A 12771-nucleotide genomic window follows, 5' to 3' on the forward strand; every position below is an offset into this window, starting at 1 on the left:
AGAGATGAGAAGCATCAATCATCAGTTTCTGGTTGCGCGATGCGACTTCTTAGTTGTTTATTGATTGCTTTCTCACATGTGCCTTGACCGTGGGCCTTCAGCAGACCGAGTAACCCCCTGTTGGAGCCAGCGACCTTGGGTCCAAGCTGGTGAGCTCTTTGCTCAAGCCAGATGAGCCCGCGCTCAAGCTGGCGACCTCGGGGTCTCGAACCTGGGTCCTTCCGCATCCCAGTCCGACGCTCTATCCACTGCGCCACCACCTGGTCAGGCACTTTCTAGTCTTTTTAAAACTACCTTAAGCTGTCAATTTTTAAAACCCTTTTTATACATTATTCAATTTTTTGATTCAATAAACTATTGAACTTTTCACATAATTTGCTTTTACCTAAAATATGGTTAGGTGTCAGTATAAACTCTGGCTTTAAAAAAGATGACTAGAATTACGTAAATATATTAGCTTTCTTAAGATCTCTTCAGGTTTGATTAACATTTGAAAATACATTGTAATATTTTGATATCAGACATATTAATAAAAAATATGGGTATATTTTTAACTTCAAGGTAAAATTTAACCAAGGGACATAGGCAAGAACAAAACAAAACAAAAACATCTAGTTTATAGTGGCTATAAAACAATGTGTGGCTTTCAAAGTAACAGACTTCTATGTAATTCTTTATTCATGAGGTTTTTATTTCCATGGAAACACTGAGGTCATTTTAATTTTTAATTACACTAGAGTTTACAGTTCCATAGGTTTTAACTGTAGTAGTGAGCACAGAAGCTAGAGCTTTACTCATTTACAGTTTAAAAATTTAAAGGGGGAAAAGGTAGTTTAAAATTATCATGAATTTGCCCTGGCCGGTTGGCTCAGCGGTAGAGCGTCGGCCTAGCGTGCGGAGGACTCGGGTTCGATTCCCGGCCAGGGCACACAGGAGAAGCGCCCATTTGCTTCTCCACCTCTCCGCCGCACCTTCCTCTCTGTCTCTCTCTTCCCCTTCCGCAGCCGAGGCTCCATTGGAGCAAAGATGGCCCGGGCGCTGGGGATGGCTCTGTGGCCTCTGCCTCAGGCGCTAGAGTGGCTCTGGTCGCAACATGGCGACGCCCAAGAGGGGCAGAGCATCGCCCCCTGGTAGGCGTGCCGGGTGGATCCCGGTCGGGCGCATGCGGGAGTCTGTCTGACTGTCTCTCCCTGTTTCCTGCTTCAGAAAAAAAAAAAATGAAAAAAAAAAAATTATCATGAATTTTATTTAGCTGGAATTGATTACTTCTAATTTCACCTAAACCTGCTCTGCAATTTTTCATCCAATTAGTTTTTCTGTTTTTGTCTATTCCCTTGGGCTAAAAGTATTTTTACAGGAAGTAAATTATAATAGGAACCTCAGCAATGGATGCTGGTCAGATAAGTAGTTTGTGAGGGATATGAAATTGCTGTGCAATATAATAGGAGCAGAGAACTAGTTCTGCTGCTTACTTAGCTGAGTAAAATTGGGTGAGTCACTTCATTTCTCTAGCCTGCAATTTCTTCATCTGCAACTTGAGAGAGTGAAGATGAGTGATAAAATACAGTGGACCTGTGAAACATCTTGCCTCTGTGGAGCCCATGACTTGTGAAAACTATCTACTTGGGACCCAGTGTTGATAATATTCCTAATGATTTGGGAATCAACTGGATGCAGACTAATAATTAAAAGGTATTGCCTGACCAGGTGGTGGCGCAGTGGATAGAGCGTCGGACTGGGATGCGGATGACCCAGGTTCGAGACCCCGAAGTTGCCAGCTTGAGTGTGGGCTCACCTGGTTTGAGCAAAGCTCACCAGCTTGGACCCAAGGTCACTGGCTCAAGCAAGGGGTTACTCAGTCTGCTGAAGGCCCATGGTCAAGGCACATATGAGAAAGTAATCAATGAACAACTAAAGTGTCGCAACGAAAAACTGATGATTGATGCTTCTCATCTCTCTCCGTTCCTGTCTGTCTGTCCCTCTCTCTGACTCTCTGTCTCTGTAAAAAAAAAAAAAAGGTATTAAGTGGAACAATGTGTCCACTAGATAGGTCTCATGGAGATATTAGAGCTAGGAAATCTTTGATTCTTTTCTCATTCTGTATAATTTTTTAATTGAAATAATTGAGGTGACATTGGTTAACATAATTATACAAGTTTCAGGTGCCCAATTCTACAACACATCTCTGTATACCATATTGTGTGTTCACCACCCCTCCAAGTCAAGTTTCATTCTATATCATTAAATTTCCTGCTATATAAGCTTTGCATGTATGTTCCTATTTGACCATAGTAATTTTCAGAATGCAGAGGGCAAAAGGAAAGGAACTGATATTATTTGAATATCTACTATATGTTATATATTGTATTTTTACATACCATATTTCCTCGTGTATAAGACGCTCCCATGTATGAGACGCACCTTAATTTTGGGGCCCGAAATTTGAAAAAGAAATGTATTACTTTGCAATAATTCATTTTTTTTTAATTTTTTTATTATTTTTATTTATTTATTTATTTTTTACAGAGACAGTGAGTCAGAGAGAGGAATAGACAGGGACAGACAGGAACAGAGAGAGATGAGAAGCATCAATCATTAGTTTTTCGTTGCACGTTGCAACACCTTAGTTGTTCATTGATTGCTTTCTCATATGTGCCTTGACCGCGGGCCTTCAGCAGACCAAGTAACCCCTTGCTGGGGCCAGTGACCTTGGGTTCAAGCTGGTGGGCTTTTGCTCAAACCAGATGAGCCCGCACTCAAACTGGCGACCTCCGGCTCTCGAACCTGGGTCTTCTGCATCCCAGTCCAATGCTCTATCCACTGCGCCACCACCTGGTCAGGCTGCAATAATTCATTTTTGTTGCACACTCTTTAAAATAAATCATTATATTTTGCTTTCTAAAAAAAAAAAAAGGATTACATAAAATTATTGAACTCGTTTTATTCATCATAAAATTCATACAACTCCTCGTCACTGTCAAAACTCCCATCCATTAGCTTGTCCTCATCTGTGGCTGATGACGAATCCCTGACTTCAACAATGAGTGCAAAACCAAGCACAAAAAAGTGGGAAATGCAAGTAAAAAAAATCTACAACTACTGTATAAGATGCACCCAGTTTATAGACCCCAAGTATTTGGGGGAAGGTCTTATATATGGGGAAATATGGTAATTATCTCTCAATCTTTCTAGCAGTTCTATAAGCAGCAATTACTGTCCTTATTTTATAAATGAGAAATTGAGACTCAGGAAAGTTCTGTCAGGTGCCAGTCAACATCTGAAGATGTAATTTGAAATATCACTTTCAGCTTTTAGTGTGAATTGAGATTTAGCTTCTTTCCTTTTATATTAGCTAGCTGTCTTTCTCAGTAGTTTCCTACCTATTGGCTAAGGCCCCTGAAGAGTTGTAAATTGGAGGGATCTGAGAACCTAACATTGTCTTTAACCAAATAAAAAATATGATTTGCATGTATATATGTAATTATTTGTCTAACTGCATTAATAAAAGTATTACTATACCATGGCATCTGAATCAAAGAAATGTTTTTGATATATAGAAAGAATAGTTCTGGAAACCATTGATCTTAATAATTAAATCTGGGAGGTTTTTTACTTTTGGTGCTTGGTTTTCACTTTTTTATTTTGTGATTATTGGTTAGTCTCGACTGTCCCTGGCCTTGGGTTATACATTTGTATAATAGCCAGTAGTTAATAAAATTAATTCTAACACTAAAATTATCCAGCCTTCCTCAATTTTACTAACATTCTTGAACTAATTCATCATTTTTGTATAAACCATCAAACTAGAGTAGAAGAGATTTATACTTTTATAATAGTGGATCATAACTTTTCTTTTTACTTTTACTTTTATTTTGTATTGGTTTCAGGTATACAGCTTAGTGGTTAGACAATCATATACTTACATAATGTTCCCCTTGATATCTCCAGTACCTCAACTGGCACCATATTTTTATTACATTATTATTATTATTATTATTATTATTGTATTTTTCTGAAGTTGGAAACAGGGAGGCAGTCAGACAGACTCCCGCATGCACCCGACTGGGATCCACCCAGCATGCCCACCAGGGGGCGATGCTCCGTCCATCTGGGGCGTCGCTCTGCTGCAACCAGAGCCATTCTTGCGCCTGAGGCAGAGGCCATGGAGCCATCCTCAGCGCCCGGGTCAACCTTGCTCCAATGGAGCCCTGGCGGGGGGGGGGGGAGGAAGAGAGAGACAGAGAGGAAAGAGAGGGGGAGGGGTGAAGAAGCAGATGGGCACTTCTCCTGTGTACCCTGGCCGGGAATTGAACCCGGGACTCCTGCACGCCAGGTCAATGCTCTACCACTGAGCCAACCGGCCAGGGCCTTTTTATTACAATATTATAGACTATAATCCCTATGCTTCACTTACATCCCCATGACTATTTTTTTTTATTCAGTGAGAAGAGGGTAGTCAGAAACAGACACCCACATGTGCCCCCACCAGGGTCTACCAGGTAAGCTGACTAGGGGCCAATGCTCTGCCCATTTGGAGCATTACTCGTTGCTCAGGAACCGAGCCCTTCTTAGCACCTGAGGCAGAGGCCATGGAGCCATCCTCAGTGCCTGGAGCCAACTCACTCCAATGGAGCCTCGGCTGCAGGAGAAAAGAGAGAAGTGAGGGGAGGGGTGGAGAAGCAGATGGTCACTTCTCCTGTGTGTCCTAACTGGGAATCAAATCTGGGACATCCACATGCCAGGCTGACGCTCTACAACTGAGCCAACCAACCCCATGACTATTTTGTAACTAGTAATTTGTACTTAATCCCTTCAACTTTTTCACCCAGTCCCCTGACCCTCTCCCCTCTGGCAACCACCAGTTGGCTTTCTCTGTCTAGATTGTAATATTTTCAGAACTAAAACACACCTTGGAAATCAGATCCTGTGCTTTTAAAAAAGAAACAGACGAGTGAATTTGGCTCAGAGGGGATAAAACAATTTCCCCAGAGTCATATAGTTAGTGTCAGATTTAGAATTATAATCCAGGTGATCTTCAAAAGTTTCAGTGCTTTATCCAGTAAATTAAAATATTTTTATTGTATTAAGTTAGGTTTCTCTCAGGAAACCAAAGATTAAACCAACAACTGATTGAAATGTTTTCTGATTTTTCTTTTGTGTGTGTGTGTGTGTGTGTGTGTGTGTGAGAGAGAGAGAGAGAGAGAGAGAGAGGGAGGAAGGGAGGAAGGGAGGGACAGATGAACAGGAAGGGAGAGATGAGAAGCATGACTTCTTTGTTGCAGCACCTTAGTTGTTCATTGACTGCTTTCTCAAATGTGCCTCTACTGGGGTGGGGTGGAGGGCTCCAGCAGAGTGTGCGACTCTTTGCTCAAGCCAGTGACTGTGGACTTAAGCTAGCGACCTTGGGCTTCAAACCAGTGACCGTGGGGTCATGTCTGTGATACCATGCTCAAGCTGGTGACCCTGCACTCAAGCTGGTGAGCCCATGCTCAAGTTGGTGACCTTGGGGTTTCAAACCTGCGTCCTCAGCATCCTAGGATGAGGTTCTATACACTGCACCACCACCTGGTCAGGCATTTTCTGAAACGTTTTAAAATGCTATAGAGTAAATTTAATTTAAAAAAAAGGCCCTAGCTGGGTTGTTCAGTGGCTAGAACATCGGCCCAGTGCGCCAAGGTCACAGGTTATGTTTATGGTCTTTAAATAGTAATTTCTTGTCTAGAAACCTAAACCAAAAAATAAAATATAGTAGTCAGAGATGCAAAAGTAAAAAGGTAATTTTTATTTTATTTTATTTTTTTACAGAGACAGAGAGAGGGATAGATAGGGACAGACAGACAGAAACAGAGAGAGATGAGAAGCATCAATCATCAGTTTTTTGTTGCGACACCTTTATTGTTCATTGATTGCTTCCTCATATGTGCCTTGACCATGGGCCTTCAGCAGACTGAGTAACCTCTTGCTCGAGCCAGCGACCTTGGGTCCAAGCTGGTGAGCTTTGCTCAAACCAGATGAGCCCGCGCTCAAGCTGGTGACCTTGAGGTCTCGAACCTGGGTCCTCCACATCACAGTCCGATGCTCTATCCACTGTGCCACCGCCTGGTCAGGCAAGTAACTTATTTTTATACAAAAAAATACTTCACATTAGGATATTGGAAATATCTAAATGTCCAACAATATGAAGAAATGTAAAAAGCCTACATTATGCAATATTATGCTTCATTAAAAATAACAATTTTGAATAACCTTTAAAACAATGGAAAAATACGATATAGTGTTCAGCTTATAAAAAGCAGTTATTTATCTCTGTATATGATCCAAGTGATGTATAAAGAAGACAACTTACAGGTTTTCAATATAATTACTTTATCAAGTTTCCTCAATGGGAGTTTATTATGTTAGTATTTATTTTTTTAACAAATTTTCATTGAGGCCCTGGCCGGTTAGCTCAGTGGCAGAGCGTCGGCCTGGCGTGCGGGAGTCCCGGGTTCGATTCCTGGCCAGGGCACACAGGAGAGGCGCCCATCTGCTTCTCCACCCCTACCCCTCTCCTTCCTCTCTGTCTCTCTCTTCCCCTCCCGCAGCCAAGGCTCCATTGGAGCAAAGTTGGCCCGGGCGCTGAGGATGGCTCTGTGGCCTCTACCTCAGGCACTAGAATGGCTCTGATTGCAACAGAACGACGCCCCCTGGTGGTCATGCTGGGTGGATCCTGGTCGGGCGCATGTGGGAGTCTGTCTGACTGCCTCCCGTTTCCAACTTCAGAAAAAAATACAAAAAAAAAAAAATTTCATTGATTGAGACAGAGAAAGAAAGGGGAAGAAGTGAGAGAGCTGATAATTATTAACCTACTTTATTACTCAAACAGGAAAAAGTAAAAGGAAACAATAAGTCAAAAGAATAAATTAAAACAATTATTCAAAAAGTGAATTACAGTGCCAGATATAGTTACCAGGAATGCTAATAAATTAATGTCAGAAATATAAAATATTCTTTGATTTTTACTGTGTAAAATGTAATGAAGAAACTCATAGAGATGTGTGGTGATACAGCAGACACCAGGGTGGAGATTACACAAAGGTGTGTGTTTTTTTCTTTTTAATTCTTATAGTATTGTATTGCTCTAAGAAGTACTCCTTGTTACATAACGAGTAAAGAAATCTCAGATATTAACATGAGTTTGAATTAAAGCAATTGAATTTCTTAGAAAACTACTTTCTTAGAACAAGAAATCTCCCAGTCTCAAAATTTTCTTCACAGGAAATAAGAATTTAAAACAAGAATTGGTAATTTTAAAATAAAAATTTCCTATTATTTCCTTTTTCTTTTTCTTTTAAAGGTTTTATTTTTATTTTTTATTTTATTTATTCATTTTTAGAGAGGAGAGAGACAGAGAGGGAGAGAGAGGAGAGAGAGACAGAGAGAGAGAAGGGGGGGAGGAGCTGGAAGCATCAACTCCCATATGTGCCTTGACTAGGCAAGCCCAGGGTTTTGAACCGGCAACCTCAGCATTTCCAGGTCGACGCTTTATCCACTGCGCCACCACAGGTCAGGCCTCCTTTTTCTTTTTGGTTAAAGAATTTTTCTCTACTGTAGACTGTGGAAGTCTAAACTGTCAATGAACTGCCCCACCACCATGGAAAGTTCATTATACATGAAAGTAAAGTGGGTTTTTTTCATGTTTCAACTGAATTTTAATTACTATATGTTGTATGGTGTGGGGAGTATATGATTACATGTTGCCTAGGGAAAGATATCACAAGGTCTAGAACAATGATTATAGTTTTAATCTTGCCATGTCTCCTCTTAAAAAACTCTAATTTTCTTTAATTTTATTTAGACAATTAACTTTAACAGGGTGACATTGATCAAGAAGAGTACATAGGTTTCAGGTGAACATTCCTACAGCATTTGAACTGTCAATTATGTTGTATACCCATCACCCAAAGTCAGCTCATTTTCCATCACCTTATATTTGTTCCTTTTTACACAGTCCTCCCTCTCCCCCTCCCATTCACTCAAGTTCCCTTCCCCCTCCCCCACACCCCCTCTCCCCTGGTAACCTCTTCACTTTTATCTATGTTCATAAGTCATGGACACTTTTATCTATGTCCATTTTCACACATAGGAAATGTGTGTGAAATCATACAGAAAAACTAATTTTCTACAGAATGAAATCTAAATCACTGAGCCAGCAATCAGGCGTAGTTGCAACCTCTATCTTCCCAACCTTATCTCCTTCCTTCTTCTACCAGATAGACTGCTTATGTTCTCAAAATTTGGAGGAGAATTTCCTCAGGAGTTAAGCCTTTACCTAAAGCTTTCTGTTTTGAGAATTTGCCTCTTCTTTATTTCTGGACACCCAAATTTTAACGTTTCCTCAGGATCTTGCTCAGTTACCACTTTCTACTGGAAGCCTAACTTAACCATAGTAATTATTTGGTGGTTGTCTCCTACTATTCTTCCCAGTAAATGTAACTTGAGCTCTTTAAGAATTCTGTTTATTCTGCTTCTATTTATTTTTTTAATCTTATACCTCTAATCTGACTTTTCAGTCATGAGTGCTAAAGAGGTTGTTAAAGAGATGGATATCCAAGTAGAAAGTACATGGGTGTTAAATTCAGATACGGCTAATTGGTATGAACTTTGCCTCTCCCTTTTGCTACCTAGCCTTTTGACCTTGTGCCAGTTACTTAAAGTTTCTGAACTACAGTTATCTAATCTGTAAAATGAGAAGAATTCCATCTGCCTTGCAATGTTTGAGAATTAGAGATAAAAGATGTAAAGCATATAGTACTATGGACATAGTAGGTGCTCAACAAATAATTATTATGCATGCTTGATTTTTAGTCTCCACTTTAGTGATAGCCACCAATAGGCAGCACTGTCTTAAGTTAATTTTTACTTTTAGAACAGCATCATATTCTTGAAGTTCTCGTTACAGCAAGTAAAAGTTGGATTTACCTTGCCTGTCATGGAAGTCCTGAAGGATATCTGTATTTCATGTAAGTAGGAAATCCTGGGAACCAGAGGTTCTCAACTAGGAACAATTTTGCCCCAGGTTTTACCACCAGGATATTTGGCCTAGTCTGGAGATAGCTCTGGCTGCCATGGCTGGAAGATACTATTGACATTTACTGGGTAGAGGTCAGGGATGCTACTGATTATCTAGTCCAAAATGGTAATAATGCTGAAGTTAAGAAATGCTGCTCTAAATTCATCTTGTGGAATCAGAAAAGGTGGCGCAACATAGTTTTTTAAGAAAGCCTATACTTAAGGAGTCCTGAGTTCTAGTTTCAGTTCTGTCAAAAACAAGCAATGTACTATAGGGAAAGTCAACCCCTCTAGGTCTCAGTTTATTTTTTTAAAATAAATTATCACTTAACTTGTTCCTCTATCCTCCGTGGTTTCCTACAATTCAAATTAGCTCTAGTGCTGCACTTTCCAGTACAGTGAGTAGCCTCATGTACTATTTAAATTAAATAAAATGAAAAAATCATTTCTCAATTGCACACATCATATTTCAAGTGTTCACTAACTCCCTACCTATAGCTAGTGGTTACTGTACTGAATACCACAGACACAGAGCATTTTCATCACTGTAGAAATTTCTACTTGAGAGCACTGTCTAGAACAGTGGTCCCCAACCTTTTTTGGGCCACGGACTGGTTTAATGTCAGAAAATATTTTCACGGACCGGCCTTTAGGGTGGGACGGATAAATGTATCATGTGACCGAGACAAGAGTCAAGAGTGAGTCTTAGACGGATGTAACAGAGGGAATCTGGTTTTTTTTTGTTTGTTTGTTTGTTACAGAGAGAATCAGAGAGAGGGATAGACAGGGAAAGACAGAGAGAAATGGAGAGATGAGAAGCATCAATCATTAGTTTTTCATTGCGCATTGCAACACCTTAATTGTTCATTGATTGCCTTCTCATACGTGCCTTGACCGCGGGCCTTTAGCAGACCAAGTACCCCCTTGCTCGAGCCAGCGACCTTGGCTCAAGCTGGTGAGCTTTTGCTCAAACCAGATGAGCCCTCGCTCAAGCTGGCGACCTTGGGGTCTCGAACCTCTTCCGCATTCCAGTCCGATGCTCTATCCACCGTGCAACCCGGTCAGGCTGGTCATTTTTTAAAAATAAAGCATTGTTCAGACTTAAATATAAATAAAACAAAAATAATGTAAGTTATTCTTTCTCCAGACCGGTACCAAATGGCCCACGGACTGATACCGGTCCACAGCCTGGGGGTTGGAGATCAATGGTAGAGGCTTGGTTAGATTTAGATTCAGGCCTTGATATTTAAAAATATTTATAATGGAGATACTGGATTATAGGGTAACATCCAGTTCTCTAGTTCTGTGATTCTAAAAGAGAATTCATAAAGTGATCACCTTTAATTAAAAAAAAAAACTGTGGGCCCTGGCTGGTTGGTTCAGTGGTAGAGCGTCGGCCTGGCGTGCGGAAGTCCCGGGTTCGATTCCCGGCCAGGGCACACAGGAGAAGCGCCCATCTGCTTCTCCACCCCTCCCCCTCTCCTTCCTCTCTGTCTCTCTCTTCCCCTCCCGCAGCCAAGGCTCCATTGGAGCAAAGATGGCCCAGGCGCTGGGGATGGCTCCTTGGCCTCTGCCCCAGGCGCTAGAGTGGCTCTGGTCGCGGCAGAGCGACGCCCCAGAGGGGCAGAGCATCGCCCCCTGGTGGGCAGAGCATCGCCCCTGGTGGGCGTCCCGGGTGGATCCCGGTCGGGCGCATGCGGGAGTCTGTCTGACTGTCTCTCCCCGTTTCCAGCTTCAGAAAAATACAAAAAACAACAACAACAAAAAAAAAAAACAAACAAACTGTGGCCTGACCAGGTGGTGGCACAGTGGATGGAACGTCGGATTGGGATGCAGAGAACCCATGTTCAAGACCCTGAGGTCGCCAGCTTGAGTGCGGGCTCATCTGGTTTGGGCAAAGGCTCACCAGCTTGGACCCAGGTCACTGGCTTGAGCAAGGGGTTGCTCGGTCTGCTGAAGGCCCACGGTCAGAGCACATATGGGAGGGCAATCAATGAGCAGCTGGGGTGTCGGAACGAAAAAACTGATGATTGGTGCTTCTCGTCTCTCTCCGTTCCTGTCTGTCTGTCTGTCCCTATCTATCCCTCTCTCTGACTCTCTGTCTCTGTAAAAAGAAAATAAAAAATCTATGATTGGCTGAAGAATTTTGGAAACACCCATATTCCAATTCAATGTAATCCTATTTGAGTGTTTACATTAGCACGTCTGATACTGGCTTAGACCACGGTATAGTACCCATTGAAAAGGTATAAACAGGACTTTCAGTTTTTGGTTTGGCATGTAAGGATCTTAAAAGTCATCACTTCATCCTAACTACAAGTAAAAAGCTGAAAACCCCCAAATCAACAACTTTTATTAGCTACATCAGAGACATGAGGGCACAGGGCAAATGCTGCCCCTAAAACTTGAGAGATAGGTGAATACAGAGAATTACAACCTACTAGAGCAGAAACCCTGAGCAAATCCTCCATGGGAACCGTACTAGGGTAGGAATACCTGAACTGTAATTGGGGAATTGCTGGAGACTCAGAGTGGACAAATCTGAGAGTGTAAAAACTCTAAGGACTCCAGGTGGTCCCAATCACGGTGGGGGAGGGACCCACACTTTTGTAAGTTTTATTTTTAGGAGCTCATAGAAATACTAGAGAATAAGGTCCCTGTTCTTCCAGCAGGGGGAAAGGAAAAGGAATTCTTTGCAAATAACTAGAGCATTCTGTTCTTTTTAACAAGGCCTGCCTTCAAGAGAACCTGTTTTACCAGAGCATAATTGAGGTTTTATCAGAGCCTAACTGATCTGAGGGAAGGAAAATACCTAAATGCAACCCACGCTAGCCATCCTGGTCTACCTAAAGGGGGATAAACTGTGACGCACTTGTGAAGTTACCTTTTAGAGGCACAGGCTTAATAACAGACTGAGACCTTATCATAAGACTATAGAAAGCTTCCCCTTCTCTGGAACCCCACCACCATATTATTGAAGGTTTATTTACAGTAGTTGCTTCAATACATCAGGTCTAGCTATCAAAAAATTGTAGGGCATACTAAAAGGCAAAACCCAGTTTGTAGAGACAGAGCAAGCATCAAAACTAGATATGAGAAGGATATTGAGAATTACTATACAGAAAATTTAAAACATTGTGATTAATATGCCAATGGATCTAACAGATAGACAGTATGCAAGAAGAGCATGAGCCTATGCCCCCAGAACCCTGGCCGGCCGGGGGCCCTTCCCCACCGGTGTGCAGATTAGCGGCGGGGCCAGAGTAAAGTGGAATTGCATGGGAAAATCAGAGAATTTGATTATTCAATGTCTAAAAAGCTCAGGAACAGAGAAATTCAAATTTGAAACATCCTCCTGAACTGCATTGAGAGGTGTTGGATGGACGTTTGGGATCAGTATGGGACCATGAAGAAGGGCGATCAAGTCAACACAAAGAAACTGCCCTTGTCAGCATCACACATGCAACAAGAGAAGAAGCAAAAACCATGGAGACGCTAAGCGGGCATCAATCTGAGAACTACAAGATTTCCTACATCCCCAATGAAAAGGTGAGCTTCCCTTACCTCCTCAGCAAGCCCAGTGTGGGGACCACTCTTCCCAGAAACAAGGTCACAAACCACACCAGGAGGGCTCATCTCAGGCCAGATATTGATTTCCTGCTTCAGCTCCTAGTCCCCACCCAGTTTATTGGTGCCATCATTGGAAAGGAGGGCTTGACC

The sequence above is a fragment of the Saccopteryx bilineata genome, chromosome 5, assembly GCF_036850765.1.
Source record: "Saccopteryx bilineata isolate mSacBil1 chromosome 5, mSacBil1_pri_phased_curated, whole genome shotgun sequence".
NCBI lineage: Eukaryota > Metazoa > Chordata > Mammalia > Chiroptera > Emballonuridae > Saccopteryx > Saccopteryx bilineata.